The sequence below is a fragment of the Protopterus annectens genome, chromosome 1.part1, assembly GCF_019279795.1.
Source record: "Protopterus annectens isolate FY-2018-M chromosome 1.part1, PAN1.0, whole genome shotgun sequence".
NCBI classification, from domain to species: domain Eukaryota; kingdom Metazoa; phylum Chordata; order Ceratodontiformes; family Protopteridae; genus Protopterus; species Protopterus annectens.
The window spans coordinates 308,853,326-308,872,235 of record NC_056726.1 but is presented as its reverse complement, the minus strand read 5'-3'; the positions used below and the strand labels follow the sequence as shown (position 1 = coordinate 308,872,235).

General features: G+C 39.4%; 1 protein-coding gene across 1 annotated transcript in view; it reads right to left on the bottom strand.

Annotated features, from left to right (window-relative positions):
* Positions 1-18,910, bottom strand: part of ATP8B1 (ATPase phospholipid transporting 8B1) — a 1,573,644-nt gene that overhangs the window by 1,302,194 nt on the left and 252,540 nt on the right. The gene's annotated exons all lie outside the window — the stretch shown is intronic.

The window sequence follows — 18,910 nt, the reverse complement described above, 5'->3', positions numbered from 1 at the left end:
AGACGCCATTTTCTTCAGTTTTTCTTGCCTCAGATGTCAACTGCCCCCAATAGGTAGGCAAAATATTATATATATATATATATATATATATATATATATATATATATATATATATATATATTATACATATATACACATATAGCTATATAAAAATAAAACAAAACCCTTAGGCACAAGCAAATACACCACAGAGGTAGTATAGGATAGAGTGGTAGAGATAAGTTCAGCTAGTTCAGAGGGGATGGAGGGAGGGTAACCTGGACTGCAGCAGGGTGAACACTCGAACATCTACATTTATGGTAGGTACAAAACTGTACTATGTTCATCGTGTTACCCTGCTGCAGTCATCACACTTGGACTGAATTCCAAAGCTAAGGATGGGAGGTGGAGTCAGACAGGGTTAGAAGAAGCTAGTAAGCCCTGCAAAACTACAGTGGCAAAACCAGCTCTAGTCTTAGAGTATAGAGGTAAGTGATAGTGTTTGGTGAAGGTGTGCACTGAACTCCAAGTAGCAGCTTCCAGAATATCCTTGGTTGGCACTCCCCTGAGAAAGGCTGCTGATGTAGCTGTAGCCCTGGTGGAGTGAGACCTAATGTTAGCAGGTACTGGTTTCCCATGATGTATGTAGCAAAAACATATTGCAATGCCCTATCCATTTTGAAATGGTCTGTTTTGAGATGGCTTTTCCTTGTGATCCTGTAACATAGGCTACAAAAAGCTGGTCAGTTTTTCTGAAAGCCTTAGTTTTATCCAAGTAGTAACATAATTGCCTGTGAATGTCCAAAGAGTGCAGGGTTCTGGGGATTTGGGAAGAAGGTGGGTAAGTGAATGGTTTGGTTTAGGGCCACACTGGATACCACCACCTTTGGCATAAAGGAAGGATTAGTTCATAGAGAGACTCTGTCTTGATGAAAGGCTCCACTACCATTAGTGCCTGTAGCTCTGAGACTCTTCTAGCTGAGGTTATTGCTAGTAGTAGGGCAGTTTTCCATGAAAGAAATTTTAAGTCAGCTGAAAAAGCTGGTTCAAAGGGCGGCAGTGCAAGCTTTTCCAGAACAAAGTTGAGCTCCCAAGTAGGTGTTGGAGCTCTCCTTGGCAGTCTTAAGTTCTTAGCCCCTCTGAGGAACTATCTTAGGAGTGGATGTGAGAATAAAGGAGGATCCGTGCTGTAATGAGCTGAAATTGCTGAGGCGTGGATCTTAATAGATAAGGAAAGTCCTTTGTGTAACATCCCAGTTAAATATTGTAGAATCTGAGAGATGTTTGGATCAAGGGGGTTTAAAAAATCTTTTCCATTTGTCTGAATAGGTTTTCCTGGTGCTGGGCCTCCTGGCCTCAAGAATGACATCCATAACAGCTTTGGATAAAGGTGTTGGCTGGTTGTTTAGGTAATTTGCCATGCAGCCAGGTTTAAAGTATTGAGCTGGCTGTGTAGAATCTGATGGTCTCGCTGGGTGAGCAGGTGAGGAATTTGTGGCAAAATCCATGGTGGGCCGTGGGCCATGTTCCTTAAAACTGGGTACCAATGCTGGCGTGGCCAGTCTGGTGCAATGAGCATCATTTGTGGCCTCTAATCTGACTTTCAGCAGTAGTGGAGGGAAGGCATACACTGTTGATGTTTTCCAACTGAATGAGGGGGCGTCCACTTTCCAAGCTAGTGGATGGAAGGTCCTTGTGCAAAATTTTGAAGTTGGTGGTTGTGGGGGGCTTGCAAACAGATCTATGTCTGGGCGTCCCCATTTTTGAGCTATCATTGCAAATACTTGTGGATCCAGTTTCCATTCGTGTGGATCCACGATGTTTCTGCTTAGGTTGTCTGCCAATGTGTTTCTTTTCTGGCAGGAATTGTGCTTGTAATTGAACCTGGTAAGACAATGCAGTGTTCCACAAGGTCATTGCTTGCCTGCATAGAGGGGTAGGAATGTGTGCCCCCTTGCTTGTTTATGTACCACATGACTGTGGTATTGTCCGTCTTTATTATTAGTTGTCCTGGGTGTAGAAGGTCCTTGAAAGCTGTTGGGGCATTCTGTACTGCTAGCATTTCTTTTTGATTGATATGCAGATGCCTCTGATCTGTAGTCCATTTGCCCTGAATGCACTGCCCTGCCATGTGTGCGCCCCAGGCATAGTGCGATGCATCTGTTGTCATAGTTTGCCTGGCTGTGGGTAAGGTGAAAAGATGACCCTTGTTAAGGTGACATGCCTGTGCCCACCATAGAAACTCCTGTTGAAGGCAGGGAATGAGTGGTATCATTGTTTCCAAGTTGTGGCTGTGCTGAGTCCATACACTTTTCAGGTACCATTGTAATTTCCTCATATGCAGTTTTGCAAATGGTATTAGTAGTATGCAAGATGCCATGAATCCCAAGGCCTGCAGAATTTTTCTTGCAGGGAGTTGGGTCTTTGTTGCCATTATTTTGAAATATTGAAACAGCTGTCGTTGCTTGTCTGGCATCAGATAAGCCATCTGGGCCATTGTATTCAAGCTGGCACCCAGGAATATTATGTTTTATGAGGGCACTAGTTTTGATTTCTTTTCGTTTACTGTGTACCCTAGGCAACTTAGAAGGTGTTTGACAAATGCCAGATGCTTTAAAAGAATGTCCTTGCTTTCTGCTTGAATAAGGCAGTCGTCCAGGTATGGGTATATTTGAATTCCTCTGTCTGCAGTATGCAATTCCTGGTGCCAGGCATTTTGTGAAGACCCTGGGTGCAGTAGATAAGCCAAAGGGCAGTGCAGAGAATTGATAATGCATTGAACCTGCAATGAAGTGGAGGTATCTTCTGCAATTTTGTGTGATAGGGACATGCAGGTATGCCTCCTTGAGGTCCAAAGTGACTAGCCAAGCATTCTTGCCCAGCATGTGAAGAAGCTGCTGTAGTGTTAGCATCTTGAATTTTGGTACTTACAGATAGGTGTTGAGAATTGAAAGATCCAGAATGGGTCTCCATGCTTTGTCCTTTCTTGGGACTAGGAAGTGTCTTGAGTAAAATCCTTGTCCTTGCTCCTGTGTAGGTACCTGTTGAATGGTTCTCATGTTCATGAGAGCTATAATTTGTCTTTGTGCCTCTGCCCATTGATTTGGTGGCAGGTTTGCATTCCTTTGATCCTTGGTAAGGTATGAAAGTGGAATCTGTATCCTTGAGAGACAATGTTTAGAACCCATTTGTCTTTTGTGATGATGTGCCAGTTGTCTGCAAAAAATGCTAGTTTTCCTCCCAAGGGAGTTGCCAGGAGAGATTTGCTTGGTAGTTTGAGGATAGAGTCATTGTGTTTGTCTTCTGCTAGCTTGGGGCCTGTCTTCTCCTCCTTTCTGGGTAGCAGAACCCCATTGGCGAGGTTTGTAATGGCCCTGTGACTGACCTCTGCCCCCTTGGGCGTCTGTATTTGCCCCTCTGTGATCTGTCTGAAGCTGGAAAGGACCAGTTTTTGGTTGGCCAATTTCTGCTGAAACGAGGGGATTGTACCTGCAAAAAAAATCCTCGACTGTTTGCACAGACTTTGCCTTATCCTCCATTTTCTTTAAAACCTCTTCTGCTTTGACACCAAGTAATACATCCTGCTGTAAAGGTGCATCCAATAATTTTGCTTTAACATGGTCAGGGAGGGTTTGTTCTTTTAACCAAGCATGTCTACGTATGAGAGCCAGTAACAGCTGCTCTACAAGAAGCGTCCAACGAATCAAATCCGCATTGTAAAGTATGTTTGCCCACCTGTTCAGCTGCATGCAACAGATCCTGTATTTCCTTGAATTCAGGTAGTTCTGAATGTGTGCTCATTTTTTGTTTTAACTGAGACATTAGGAATTGTTGATATTTCAACATGTGAAACTGGCAATTTAATGCTCTCATAGCCAGAGTAGCTGAGGTGTATATTTTCTTTCCCCATCTATCTAGGGCTCTGGAATCCCTTTCAGAGGGCACAGGATTTTTAGCCATAGAAGCTTTTGCTCCCTTAGGACCCTAGGAAATTGTTTCTGGGTCAGCTACAGGGCTTTTATAAAGGAATTTGTGTGAGTCAGGTACTCTGTAGTATCGGTCTGGTTTGGCTGGAGCAGGAGGAAGAGAGTCTGGATTTAAACTGGACTCCAAGTAAACATCATTCACAATATCTAGAACAGGTGGGACAGCAAGAGGTCTGCGCTGGTGTAGTAAAAGGAACTCTCTGAGCCTTTTCTTAGAATCTGAGTAATCCTGGCCTTCCCAGTGGAAATGTTCCCTCATGGTATGTAAAGTTTCCCCAAAGGAGTAGTCTTCAGGGGGAGATGCTGAGGGAATAGAGTCTTCAGCATCAGAATCTTCATAAGGTGGAAAAGTGTAATCCTGTTCCTCAGAAGAATCTGAGGAGAGAGAAACCTGGTCAGAGGATGCATAATCCGCCTCTTGTCTTGGTCTTTTATCAGGAGGGGGATGGGAACCCCTGATAAGGGTAATCAAATCTTCAGCCATCTTAAGCATCTGTTTCTTAGTCATGGGTCCTTTAACTGTAGACTAATGTACAGTTTTGTTTGGTTTTAAAGGAGTTTTAAGTTTAGCATAAGATTTAATGGTGAGTGTGGTCGGTCTGAAGACACCTTCTGCAACCGAAGGTGTTTCTGTTGCACTGGTGTCTAGTTTTGCTCCGGTGTCGGTAGAAGGCTGCATCGGCCTTGTAGACTCCACTTGGGAATCCGCAGCTGTCTGGGGTTCCAGTTCTGCAGTTGTCAGGGGCTGCGTAGGCGCCTCACTGAGAACCGGCGACAGGCCCAGCTGAGGCCTCGGTGTCTGGCTTATTCCTAGGCTGCCTGTCCTTATCCTTGCGTTTTTTTATGAAAGGCGGTCGTCGGCTGCTCCGATGGCATGATATAACTATAATTACTACCAAAGTAATGCCGTGCGAAGTCAAAACTGCATTTGATAGTTCGTTTATTATACCTAGCACAAAACAACCTGTGACGTTGTGGTCTGGGCCTAGGCAAGGAATACAATAGGAATGGAAGTCCTTATGAGGTATTTGTTTTCCACAAGAAATGCAGTTAACTTTTTCTGACATCGGACTGAGGCAAGAAAATGTTCCCCAACGGGGTACTTAGCTTTATTGAAGACTTCGGTTTGAAATTCAAATCGAAAATCTCAGGTGTCGGCCGACCGGCACTTGCGAACTGCTTCTGCTTCGGGCACTGCGCGGCAAGAAAGACTGAAGAAAATGGCGTTGGATGCCTCATATACCCCTGGTGCACTGACATCAGGGAAGAAGCGACAGCAACAGATGCCGGACCAAGACTTTGGAATTCAGGCCGACTGCGGGACCGCCTGACGGCAGGATAACCCAAGTGTGATGACTGCAGCAGGGTAACACGATGAACATCCAAAATGCAGGAGTGAAATAAAACCCTGCGCCAAGACTTGCACAATGAATAAAGCAAATGTAAATCAGAGATAAACCATGGAAACGCTTGATTTAGTAAACACATTGAAAAATCTGCAACAATATTGGCACATACAAAACCTAAGAGTACCAGCAAAAAGGCCAAGAAAGACTGATCTACATGAACACATTGTGTTACAGTTTTGATCAGCACTCAAACTTAACAGATTTTTTTCAAATTGTTTTTCAATCTTTTGTCATAAATCACAACACTGCCATTTTACAGATAAAATTATACAAGTTACTCTCCAAATCTCTCTGAAAAATCTTTCAAAAACCAGAAGCAACTACTTAATTATCGCTGTTTTATTAAAGTGAAGCGCTTTCATCCAAAATTAAAATGGAGTTCACATTTAATGTTGACATGTTAGTGTCCAATAAACAGTTAAAATGATCACACGATAGTGAAGTTAAAATACCAGCCATGAGTTAACTAGAAGAGAATCAAGTTCACACACAGATTAGAAACCAACAAGAAAATAAACAGGTGCACATAAAAAGGTAACGCCAATATTTAAGGCTGCATGAATATGCTATTTTACTTCAGAAAATTAAATGTACCAAGGTTCAAATTTTTAAATGTATACAGATTTAAAAAACTTTTAAATGTATACAGATTTAATTCACATCTCATGCAGGTTGCTAATCCCCTTAAACACAATGCATTCAATAGTCTCACCCAACAAATCTAATCCAATATGTAGAGGACACAATGCTAGTATGTCCTGTGTTTTCACTCAATGAGCTTCAAGTTTATCAACAGTATTTCTTTAACTGATGGCTAGCTATAGAGAATGAACCTACTCCTTAATTCAAAGTAAACAAAACTAATGGTATTTTCATCACCATCCCAACGATCATAGGTTGGTACTAGGCTATCAGCCCTAGGGCCTATACAAGCCTAGCCATAACAATTCCCTGGCTATTTCTTCCCACACTATTTACTTCCCTGGACCCCTGTCTAGCAGGGTGACTGACGTGATCCCTGGGGTGAATTTCCTTTCTCCCATCCAATCATCAAGGTTCCTTTTGAAGAGGGCCAAAGAGGCACTCTGCTTGACATGTATGGGCAATCTATTCCAGGGTCTTGGGAGTCTCTGGGTCAGGAACCTATCCCTCCAGCATGTTTTGTTCATTGTGATGACAAGGTTTAGATCCCTGGAGTGTGTGGCTCTGAGGGATTGGGATTTCTTTAAGTGTAGCATGTCCAACAGCTCTGGGTTTGACATGGCCTTGTATGTTAAGCAGAGATCGCCTCTGAGTAGACTACATGCGACAGAGTATAGCTGGATTTCTTTAAGGCGGTCAGCGTAGGGCATCTGCTTTAGGCCCGTGATTCTTTTAGTGAGGTATTTCTGCGGCCTTTCCAGTTGTTGCAGATGTCTTGAGAGGTACATACCAAACGGGGCGTTGTATTCTATAATGGGTCTAATGAGGGATGAGTACAGTGGGACAATGACCTCCTTTTTTCTGGATGAAAAGCCCTTACTGATGAGGTGTGCCACATAGAAGGATTTCCGGACTGTTGTGGCGATGTGGTTATCGAAGGTGAGACCACTGTCCATTTGTGTCCCCAAGTCTCTTATCACACTTTCGGTGTTTAGTGTACTGCCACCTATATGGTAATTCACAGAAGCATGTTTTTTCCCAAAGGGGATAACTATACATTTCTTGGCATTGAGCCTGAGCCCATGGCTCTGGCACCAAGCATCTGTTTTAATAATGATTCAATAATGGCTCCCAGTTTGCAGTCATCTGCAAACTTTGTTAGCCAGAGTCCCTTAGTGTTGACATGTACTTCAGAGAAGTAGATGCCAAACAAGAGCGGTCCCAGGACTGAACCCTGAGGTACTCCACTTGTCACTTGTCTGGAGCTGGATTTGGAGTCGGCTACTTTTACAGTGTGGGTTCTATACTTTTACAGTGTGGGTTCTATCAGTAAGCCAGTTAGCAACCCATTGGGTGACGTAAGGATTAATGCCCAGCTTAGTAAGTTTATCAATGATTCCAGAGTGGGGGATGGTGTCAAAGGCCTTGGCAAGGTCTAGATAGGCCGTGTGGACCACCCTACCCTTGTCCAGGGCTCTGGTGACTGATTCGAAGTCAATCAGGTTCAGGAGACAAGATTGGCCCTTCACGAACCCATACTAGACTTAGTATGTATGTATATGTTATCAAATTTCACTAGCCTGGGGAGCAATCATGGCACTGCCAACTTTGCTTGAGATGTTGCCTGATGAGGTCTTTAAAGGAGGCTTTGGATGATGCGTTTTGAATGCTAGTAGGGACAGTGTTTCATTTTTTAGCCACTGAACTACTATATAGTGAGTCTCCAAAGCTATTATAGCTGTTGGTGACGTCTAGTAGTAGTTTGCTGGATGATCTAAGAGGCCTTTTGGCTGAGTGATGTACTAGGTTTTTGAGGGCAGGACACTTATTGGGGAGGTAATAGATAGAATGACAGAGGCGGAGCTGATTGTAGGTTAGGAGGTTGGGTGTATATATATATATATATATATATATATATATATATATATATATATATATATATATATATATATATATATATATATATGTATATATATATGTTAGATATTATGAATATAAGGCTGAAATTAATTCTGGCCAGAAAATGGGCTATAGTATATATACAGTTCAAATCAATTGTGCAGGAGGGTGTAAATACTTACTAGAGGTAATGTACAGTGAAAGCTTTATTTAGTAACCTAATAAAATAAATGTATAACCAAAGTGTTGGGCTGACATACATTCTATTCTCACAGCATAGGGCAGGCAAACAGTGCTGAAGTACTACAGGGGGAGGGGTACTTTCTCAGTTTTACACTGACTGTATAAGGGGGAGGGGCACTTTCTCAGTTTTACACTGACTGTATAAGCAGTACTGCACAAGGGTCTGAAATAAAGCTACAGAAAAAATAAACAAGGGTCTGAAATAAAACTACAGAAAAAATAAACAACAAGGGTCTGACAAAGCTACAGAAAAAATAAACAACAAGGGTCTGAAATAAAACTACAGAAAAGATAAACAACAAGGGTCTGAAATAAAGCTACAGAAAAAATAATCAACAAGGGTCTGAAATAAAGCTACAGAAAAAAATAAACAACAAGGGTCTAAAATAAAGCTACAGGAAGAAATATCTAATTCCTTCTTGACAATACTCTTTTAGGGGGGAGGAAAAAACAGGTATTAGTGCATAAGAAACACTGGTAAACAGATTAAATCTGAAAAGTCCAAGATATTTTATGTTACTTATTATTGTATTGTTTAGTATTAAATTGTGTTTACAACCTGTTAAATTGTAAAGCTATACAAGAGATGGTTTAAAAAAACAAGAGATGATTTAAAATTGCTTTATTAAAGCTATACAAGAGAGAATAAAGATATGCAAAATGCATAAATGTTTCTAATGGCAAGAATGGTCACTATTTTTAATATGTTTTTGGCAACACAATGCTGGTATAAAAAAGCATGGACATTTTTAATTGTTAAGTATGTAGTTTAAAATAACAGGACATATGCCTTTGGTGGCAATTCCACTAGATATTTCTAAAGAGACAAACATTTTCCAAGATTTTGCTCAATATTAATGTTATTAAATTTGTAAGATTAGACTAAATGTACTTTACAGTCTTTGTATGTACAAATGCAGAAAAATTCAGTACAAAATGAAATTAATGTCTAGTAATGAATATGTGTGAAAAAAACATATTTAAAGAAAACAATGGGTCCAGGATACCTACTAGATTGAAATGCATAAATAGCAAACACTCTGTGTAAATGCATACTGATCAGGATACATTGTAATAAGCTCAAAAGTAATTTGTCAAGTTGTAATATCACTGGTTTTACCCCAGTAAAATAATTGCTTTCAAATATTTATTATCTAAGCCCAGTTCAGTATTTTACCAAGATGTTATTGAGCAGTTCAGAGACATGAACACAATGTGATGGTTAAAATGACATTAAAACTGTATATTTTCAGCAGTGTGTAAATGCTTGCAGTAGCACATAGTTATTGCCTCATAGTTAATTCAACAGTTGCAAAGAGTTAATGAAACAATTCTAAGTCATAAATTAAATTATGTGATTGCAAAATAATAAATTAATCAAGTAAAATGAAAACAGACACAGCTCATAACTGATAAAATATTTTCACAGAATGGTCTGCAAAAGAAAAAGTTGTTAAATACATTCAGGTTTGGTAGTAATACATGTTTTCATTGTATTAACTATGTAAAATTGCATTTTGACTTGTATCAAAAAAGACTAAAGGTTTTGTTCCTTAATGTGTTTTTTATATATAATGTTTTGAGTATGTTTAAAAACAAAGGGAATTGTTAGATATTATGAATATAAGGCTGAAATTAATTCTGTTGTAAATATGCTGAAAGAAAAAGTTTGCTTGAATATATGTATAGAGTTTACAATGTGCATTCATACTATATGTATAACAGATAGGCTTCTCTTCACAGCATCAGAAAATGCCTAAGAAAGCAATACTGGAAAACAAGCATTACATGATTTTCTCATGTTTGTAGAACAAATATCAATTAACAGATATCCTTTTTTATAAATTCAGCAATACGTGATGTTTTTCCAGTAGGAACAGCTTATACAGATGTTTCCTTTCAGAATGGCATCCTCACATCAGCAAAAGTGCTTAAATCACAAAAGGACAATAGAAAAGTCTAAAAACAGACATTATGTGACTTCCCACATAAGGCCAGAAAAACATACCAAGAGGAAATGTGTGCGTGACTAGCTCTGTATATAGCAATTGTAGTAATTCAGTTATGTGAGAGAAGGACAGAGAGAGGTATTTTGTAGAAGTCATCATTCATATCTGTAATGAAGGAAAACTTTGTAAATATATGCTACAAATCTGACAGACTACGTGTGGTTTGTTATAAAATAAGTTATCTGTAACTGTGCTTACAGCTGCAAGATATATTTCTTTATCAGTGTGCAATTTGAAAGGCTTGGTGCTTTAAACAGACTACAGATGGAGTCATGCAGAGCTATGTGTCTCTGATTCAGCAGTAACAGCACAGCAAGACTGTGTGTCTTAAGAAGACTTCAAATCCCACAGCAAGTAAGCTTCAGTAAGCAGCTCCATATAATTTTTCAATATATATATATATATATATATATATATATATATATATATATACACACACATATATATATATATATATATATATATATATATATACAGACAAACATATATGTGTGCATGTATGTATGTATGTGTGTATATATATGTGGGTCTACTGTACTTCATCGAAGAAACTTCTTCGAAAAGAAACAGTAGACCCACACTTACACGAAAGTGCACTTCACTGAAAGTGCACTTTTGCGAAGGACGGTTCAACTAACTGTTAACGAACACCAGAACAATGTTTTTGCGGCGAGGCAAGCAGCCCCCACCCCCTTAAATATACAAACTATGAGATCGCACTACAGTGAGGAAACAGATAAATTCCCTTTTCCCCACTGTAGTGAACTTCAGCCCTCAGTGTTCCTTAATGGTTCATTGAACCGTTCTTCGCAGAAGTGCACTTTCGGTGAAGTGCACTTTCGCGCAAGTGTGGGTCTACTTCTCTTTTTCGAAAAAGTGTTTCTTCAATAAAGAGAAGTACACACACACATATATATATATATATATATATTTCCCCTTTATAAATCACAAAATACTGAAATCTCGAATTTCAGTATTTCGTGACCATAACACACAAACACAGACAAATATATAGACAAACACCAGCACATCCAACAATTACACACTCATATGTTCACCTTCCTCCCCTAACCCATACATACAACTTACAATCTGACATGCACTCAAACTCCCACCAAAAACCCTTACAAAACACTCACTTACCATATATTCCACGTAAATCCATACACTACGCCGAACATCAAAACCATACAGCGCACATCACATAAAGCCATAACCGTGAATTTGAAATATTCTAATTCATGATTATGCACTTTCGACATTAGAAAAATTCGCCTTTATGGTTTCGAAATACTGAAATTTGAGATTTCAGTATTTCACAATTATGAAGGGGAACCATATTATATATATCACACACAATGTACACACACCACACACACGTACACATGTATATCACACACACACGTACACATATATCACACACACATATATATCACACACGTACACATGTATATCACACACACACACGTACACATATATATCTCTGACACGTACACATATATATCTCTCACACGTACACATCACACACACACATATGCATATATCACATACACACACATGTACACATATCTCACACACACGTATGCATATATATCACATACACATGTACTGTCTCACAGAGCAATGTACGGCTAGTTTAAATTACACACACATAGAAACAGAACGGATATTTTAAATTATATACACACTTTTTCTGTCATACAGAAACAAATGGAACCACTACTTTAAACTGTACACACACCCACTTGCCTTGTCTAGCAACGGAACTGCTGTTTTAAATTCCTCATACAAGTGTGGAATATGTTTACATCCACATTGGTGTTTATGCATGTGATGCACACATGATCCTCTTTAAATGAAAGAAAGAGAAGATGCTGCCACTGTGGAGTAAGGAGTTTTTTTTTTTTTAATTGTTGAAGCCAGCTGCAAAAGTGGGAGGGTGCTCACCCCACCCCCCCCTGGCCAATGGTTCAGGCATCCTTGCTTGAATCAGGTTTCTGTGACTGCAGACATCTGCATCCTCTAGTGATAGAACTGCCTTCCAGGGTGTGAAGTTTTTGGTTTAAGTTCCTAGTGTTTAGCAGCATAACCCTTATTTTGTTATGGTTGGCAATTTTCACATCAGCAATTTTGTTTTTGAGGGTTTCCCTAAAAATGGCAATATTGGGAAAGCAAGAGCCTTTACCAGCAGCCAAAAGGCTAGTGGTGCAAGGTGCAAACGGTTTCTGGCAAAGCAGCGAGGTTTGTAGAACATGTCATCCCAGGCCGACATAACTGGATCCACTTTGAATGACACCAAGAACTAAGCCAATTATCAAACTCCATTTTTTGTTTATACTGTGGCATCATTCTAGGGGAGGATAATATGTCGCTCAACGCTAGGGATATACCTACCTGGGAAACGTACTCTGAGCTCAGTCATGTGTCTCTTCATATAGTCCAGTGAGGTACATCTCAGGTCATTAATTTCAACATGAGCTATGAGCGCAATAATGGTACTTGTTGCCGATAGACCAGAGCACATGCATGACCTGACAAAACCTGGGACTGACAGACAGCTGACTGACTTTCTTCTTATCCAACCTGGTGAGTGGGACATCCTTGTATCTCACTGTGGAGTCTCCAGTAACAAGAAACTGTTTTTCTGAGTGTTACACTTTAAGGTCTTGGTAGGCTAGACACTGGTGTTGCTGTGCACTTTGGGTGCTGCGGGAACTGTGTTAGTTGTTGCGGTCTTTTGTTTTGGAGGTCTCTGGTGTTTCAGAAAGTTTTTTTGAGAGAACCTCTGCATATGTTGATTTATGTTTTGGATGCATACTGTATACATGAGTAGTGGTATCATGTGCATGAGTAGTGGTGAGCAAGTTGACAAACCTCTTCAGTGTTATTGTTTTGAGTGGAAGAGAGCAGGGATTCAAGATTATGATGTAAATACATCTCACGCACACTGTACTAGAGTGAGTTACTAGTACAGGGTTGTCAGTGTACACGAGGCTCTGAAAAAATGATAAATACAAACTAAATTCCAAGTGCTGACTATAGGAATCTTAGACAAGAAAGTAATGGTAATACGCAATGCAAAGGGTTTTATCCTTATTGCTACTGTATCAGGTAGAACATATGTCAACGGCAGCAAACTGCAAATGAACTACATTTTGCAAACCATGTCTCGACACCTGCAGCCTTCAGGTAAGTACTGGGACATCCAGTATAGCAGGGGCTTAAAGCTAAGATCTGATAATGAGATGAAACTTTCAGACTTCAGTCTCCAAATGTACAGAAAAAGACCGTGCAAATTACCTAAGCAGTACAGCATTTCTTAGGTCACGTCTGAAGACAAACCTTTCATCTAGCTGGCTCTTAGAGTGCTAAAATAATTACGTTAACAGTACCCAGCAATTATAACATTGATGAGCAAAACCAGGATCACTGCAAGAACAACCTTCCACTAAACATCACTGCTGCTCAAAACTTGGCCACATTGTCAGATGCTATTTTTAGCAGCTCCCATATGGGCTAAATTTTACATCTGTTTTTAAGGGCAAGCTATTCCCAGTGGTTGAAATGGTCATATAGAAACTATTGATTTTTAAAGACCAAGATGGTAAACATGTTCTTTAGGAGAACTATGGGTAAGTACCATATGTTGACAAGTCCAGAAGTACATGGCATTAATCAAGGAATGGTTGCTGTTGAAGGATTAAAGTCTTTCAGCATTAAAGTTTGCTTTGGAAAACAACTTGTGCAATGACAAGTAAAAGCAATCTGTAGTGAAGATAGAGGATTAATAACCAACACCAGCTGTGATCTGCAGAACAGACCTTTTTGAAGTCAATAGTCATAAATCTTGAGCTTCTATCAGAAAAATTCCATTGCTCCCAGTAAAAAGGCATGACTACTCCTAACAGCACACACACGTGACTGAAATGGTGGGCTAATTTGCTATTTGGGAACAACTTATGCTAGCACGTTACATGCAGATTCAGATTTGGAGGACAGCTGATTCAGTAGCATTACAGCAATTAATATGCCACAGTAATTCCCATTTCAAAGATCTAGTTGTACAATTAAACGCAAGTCCCATTCCATCTTTTTGATGAAAAATTATACACTAATGAAGTGGACAGCTGATCATGAAGTGTAGTCGGAGCTGGTGTATCATATGGCAGGCAGTCAGGCAGTTTTTGTACCTGATGCAACTGTCAAAGGCTGTCCTCATGAGGAATCTGTGGTGAGCACTGTTAAGGCCTTTAGTTTATTAGTGCACTTTTCTTAGATCAAGGCCTTTCCTAACTATGAATACTTTTTGTGCAGAATGGTAAGATAAAGACAGTTGTGAAAATAAAACCTTTATACAGATCAATCTAAACTATACAAATATATTTAACAAAAGGAATATACACATTATATTCTTTTCTTTTTATGGCCATACTGGTACATAAAGCTGTAACACTATTGCTAAAAATGTCTAGCAAAACTGCTTTACATTATAGGTTCACAGGTTTGCACTAAACCAGCAGGTTTAGCCAATAATGATGTGGAAGGGCACTTGAAGATCAGCAAATACTTCAGAAAATGACAGTAAGGGAATTAATTTGGGAGATGCAGATGGAATATTTTCAGCTTTGATTACAACAGATGAAAAGGCAATGAAGGACAAGCAGGAGCAATGGGAAAGAAAACAGGAGTAGAGAGCATCAAGATGGGATATTTCATTCAGTATGGGTAAAAATCTTTGTACTCACGGACTCCTGGGATGAATTTAAGGATCCCATCCACACAGGGATCTCACTCGGCACACGTGCATCAGACTTCAATCCAGCATAACTCTGTGTGAGGGAAGCTACCGCATTACACTTCCAGCTGGACTTACTCCACTTTTGTCTTGAAGATTACAGAATGCGGCAGAGTTTGGTAGTCCTCATGCAGCAATCATGATTTCAGTTTGAAACTTTGGAATGAAGCTCGAATGTCACTAGGAATTTTCACTATTATATATGTGAAGCTTGTCCCATAAGCAAGGGTCCAAAAGAACAAGAAATGCAGTCAAGGACAGGATCTGAAATGGAAGCAGTTCTCTTTATTGGCTACAACCACAAGAAATGTTAAGTGCTTTCCTCCCCCTATAAAATTACATGGGACTTCTGAACAAAAAACATCTGGATAAGCCAGGTTTAAATATAACTATTCAAGCATATGATCAACCAATCAAAGTTAAAAAATGCAATAAAATAATTAAAAAGGCTAACTAACCCTCAAAGTGTCTGAGGTTAAGCAAACAGTTTATGCTAGTATATTCTTTCAGGCCAGGATACTCAAATGCATTTAGGTTAAGTTGCCACCTTAGTTCACATGATTCTAAGTTGTTGTTTCTCTTTCGGCTTTTCATGGTTAAGGATTGCCACAGCGGAACTCCGGTCCGCTAATGATTGGCAGTAGACTTTCACAAATGCTGAGGTGCCAGCTCGACGTTCAACCTTCAACGACGGCACACCCATTTATGCATGTCTTTCGAACGCCCACCCAACCGCGGGGAGGACATGCAGACGCCACACAGAAGGCACTCCCCACACTTCAGCCAAGAATCAAACGGGACAACCTCTTGCTGTGAGGCAACAACACTACCGCTGCACCACCACGGATGTCTAGTTTACATGATTCTAAGTGTTCTGGTAAAACCTTCCCTTGGCTGTCAAACTATCTGTTGCAGGACAAAGAAACCAAATACATGTTCATTATATTCTATTATATGTTTAGATAATGCATTTGTACTTTTGCCATTTTTAATATTTAGATGTTCATACTTTCTGTAAACTTTCTACAAGTTTTTCCTATATAAAATACAGGACACTGCAGGCATTTTATGGGACATTACTTCAAGCAGGTAGTAGGTGTAGCTACAATTCTTTGCATTTAAGGCGAGACTGATTAGAGTACCAATTTTAAGTGTGTTCAGTCTTGGAGTATAGTGAATCTGAGAGTTCAGGATTATTCATATTTTGCAGTTGCCTATGAATTTATGTTGTTAACATTTCAGAATTTATTTCTCTGAAGTAGAAGCAAAAAAGGGGCCTAAAACAGAAAACATTTTGCTCTCTGGAGAGGTTACCATTTATTCTGATGAGTTCTGTTTGACAGGCAGTTAGTGGGTTGATACTTAGTTGGGTTAGTCGAACATCTGCAATCAAAAATAAGAAATCTGGGTAAGCAGTGTGGATTTAAAATCTTTCCTCTAGGTATTTGGAGACTTTTTCAAAGAACTAACAAAATTAAGGTGGCATAATTTGCCCTTAAAGCCAAACTGCAAAGGGCCTACAGTCTGCAGATTTTGTATGTTATTAGTTCTCAAAATACATTCTACGATTTTACAGATTAGGCCAGAGAGAGAATGGTGGACACCTGTATTGTGGGGGGTGACTATAGTATTTCTCCATTCCTCAAGTAAATACACTGTACAGATACTTCCCTGAAGAGGTTTAGGAGACTTTTGGCATCCCAGTAAGCAGCCAGGTATGCAGTCTTCCCCTATGGAGGCAATTTTTTATTTTATTTTTTTTAAGAATGAAGTTGAAACTTGGTCAGTGATGATCTGATGGGGGGGGGGGGGGGGTTGTTGTCCTGAACTTTTAAAACTGTAGAACCAAAATTCTAATACATGGAGTAAAATTAGTACTCAAGTTGTTTGCTACAGAGTCTGTGAATTCAGAGCAGATTTTACAAAACATACAAAATAATGAAATTTTTCTAGTGCTGGTAACCATGCCATGCTTTCCAGGAAGTGTGGGTACTTCTTGTAGTATGAGAGTTCCTTACTTATTAGGTTAAGTTTTGTTGTACGAGCTAGGAAAGGGAAAAGTCCTATACAAGCTAGGAGCTTGCTTTTCTGATTAATCAGTTTTACAACTTTACTCTCTCACCATTCTGTATGTTGGATATACATATTGTTTTACTTGTGAAACAAAGTGCCTGAATGTATGTGGATTACTTGGAGTAGGAAGGTAGGTCATGAAGCAGCAAGTAATGTCTAAATGGTTTTATTTAACAAGGAAAGTGAATATTTGTCCTCAAGCCTTCCTTTGTTCATCCTCATGAGGTCTAGGAGGTTTGGTCCTCTAGTAGGAAGGTTAACTCCAGATACCTTGATCATACAATTAAAACTGATAAAAGCATGGGTGTAACAGTTGTTGGATGTGTAGGTGGACCAACTGATACCAAAGTAATTTAAGTCTAGTAGAAGGACATTTGGTTGGCTTTCCATTGGGGGGGGTGGGGCACGTTAAGTATTTGATATACTCAAACAGGTGTACCAGAAGGGGACTGTAGAGTGATATGGACATGTACTAAATCAAAGTTGCATTTATTTGGGATAAGACATTTGCCATAAGATATCTAATGCAGTTGTATCCTTCCTCCCACAGCTATTAGCAATCCTGAACATGCTAGGCTTTACACATGTATACTAGTCAACTGAATAAACTGCATAAATCAGTATACTAGAATTACCCATAAAAGTAAACTAAAGATAAGATTTAAGTTTCACATAGCCTGTGGCGTCAAACTGGTTTTACAGCAAATGGCAACAGAATGGTTAAGTTATACGTGGCAGAGAACAACAAACAGAACACAATGTGCCATGCTTTATAAATACAACTGGCAGGCAGGCAAATAAGCTGAAACGTTCTTTGACCTGATTTAAGTTTAATGCTTATCTGTGTCAGCTCGCATCAAAAGTCAAATGCGTAGTGCTCCCATCACACTGCACTTGTAACAGCTGGAGGGCAGTTTTACTTAGCAATGCTAACTGTCAAATACTTTTAAATTGCAGAATGAACCCCATAGAAAAGTGCTGCAAAACAGAACTACACAAAGTGAAAATGCATTAAGTGGTAAATGACCAAGAACTGTGGCTTTTATGATACAAGTAATTTCATTCCAACTAACTTTTATTGCTACAGATTACAACGTTTACTGTGCTATTAGTGCCTAATTTTCTTATAGGGGGTAGTAGTACTGCCTATAACTGAAATGCTCAATAAGTTACTTGCAGGCATCTTCAGATCTACTTCTAATTTGACAATTTAGCACAATGGCAACTTACTGTTTTGTTCCCAGCTGCTTTTTATGTGGTTGATTTGTGAGAGACATGTATTTTTATTCATGTATGTGGATAGCATGGGCAACTGGATCCATTAGGATTTCAGTTCTCCAGACCCACTTATCTTTGCAGTACCCATAATTACTTCCCATGCTTGCAGAGACTCTTTCTGGGTATTCTGTTTTCTGCATGCTGGTAGACTGGCATATACATGTGCCACAAAGGCAAGAATAAATCCAGTGCATAAGTAAAGGCCGAAAATGAGAGGAAGTAAATTCAACAATTACACATGGGGCTGAATTTCAGCAAGAGGCACATTATGCAATAACGGAACGTCCAGTTGTTTTAAAATATAAGAACATAAAACAAGTTGACATATTGCACTATGCTCTTTTGGAAAGAAATGGACAGATAGCAGACAATGATTTAATAGACCAGCTAGTCAACATATTTCCTACTAAATAAACAGTATACTAATTCAGACAGCCTTGGGCATAAAAGGATGGCTTTGTCTGGAGGGTTACTGTTTTCACCTTAAGTGCCTACCATTCAAAGATACATCTAGCTTACTCCACCTTGCTAGTATAATTCCATGATTTTCAGAACAGCCTGGCATTATGCTTACTTTCAATAGAGAATAAGGCAAAA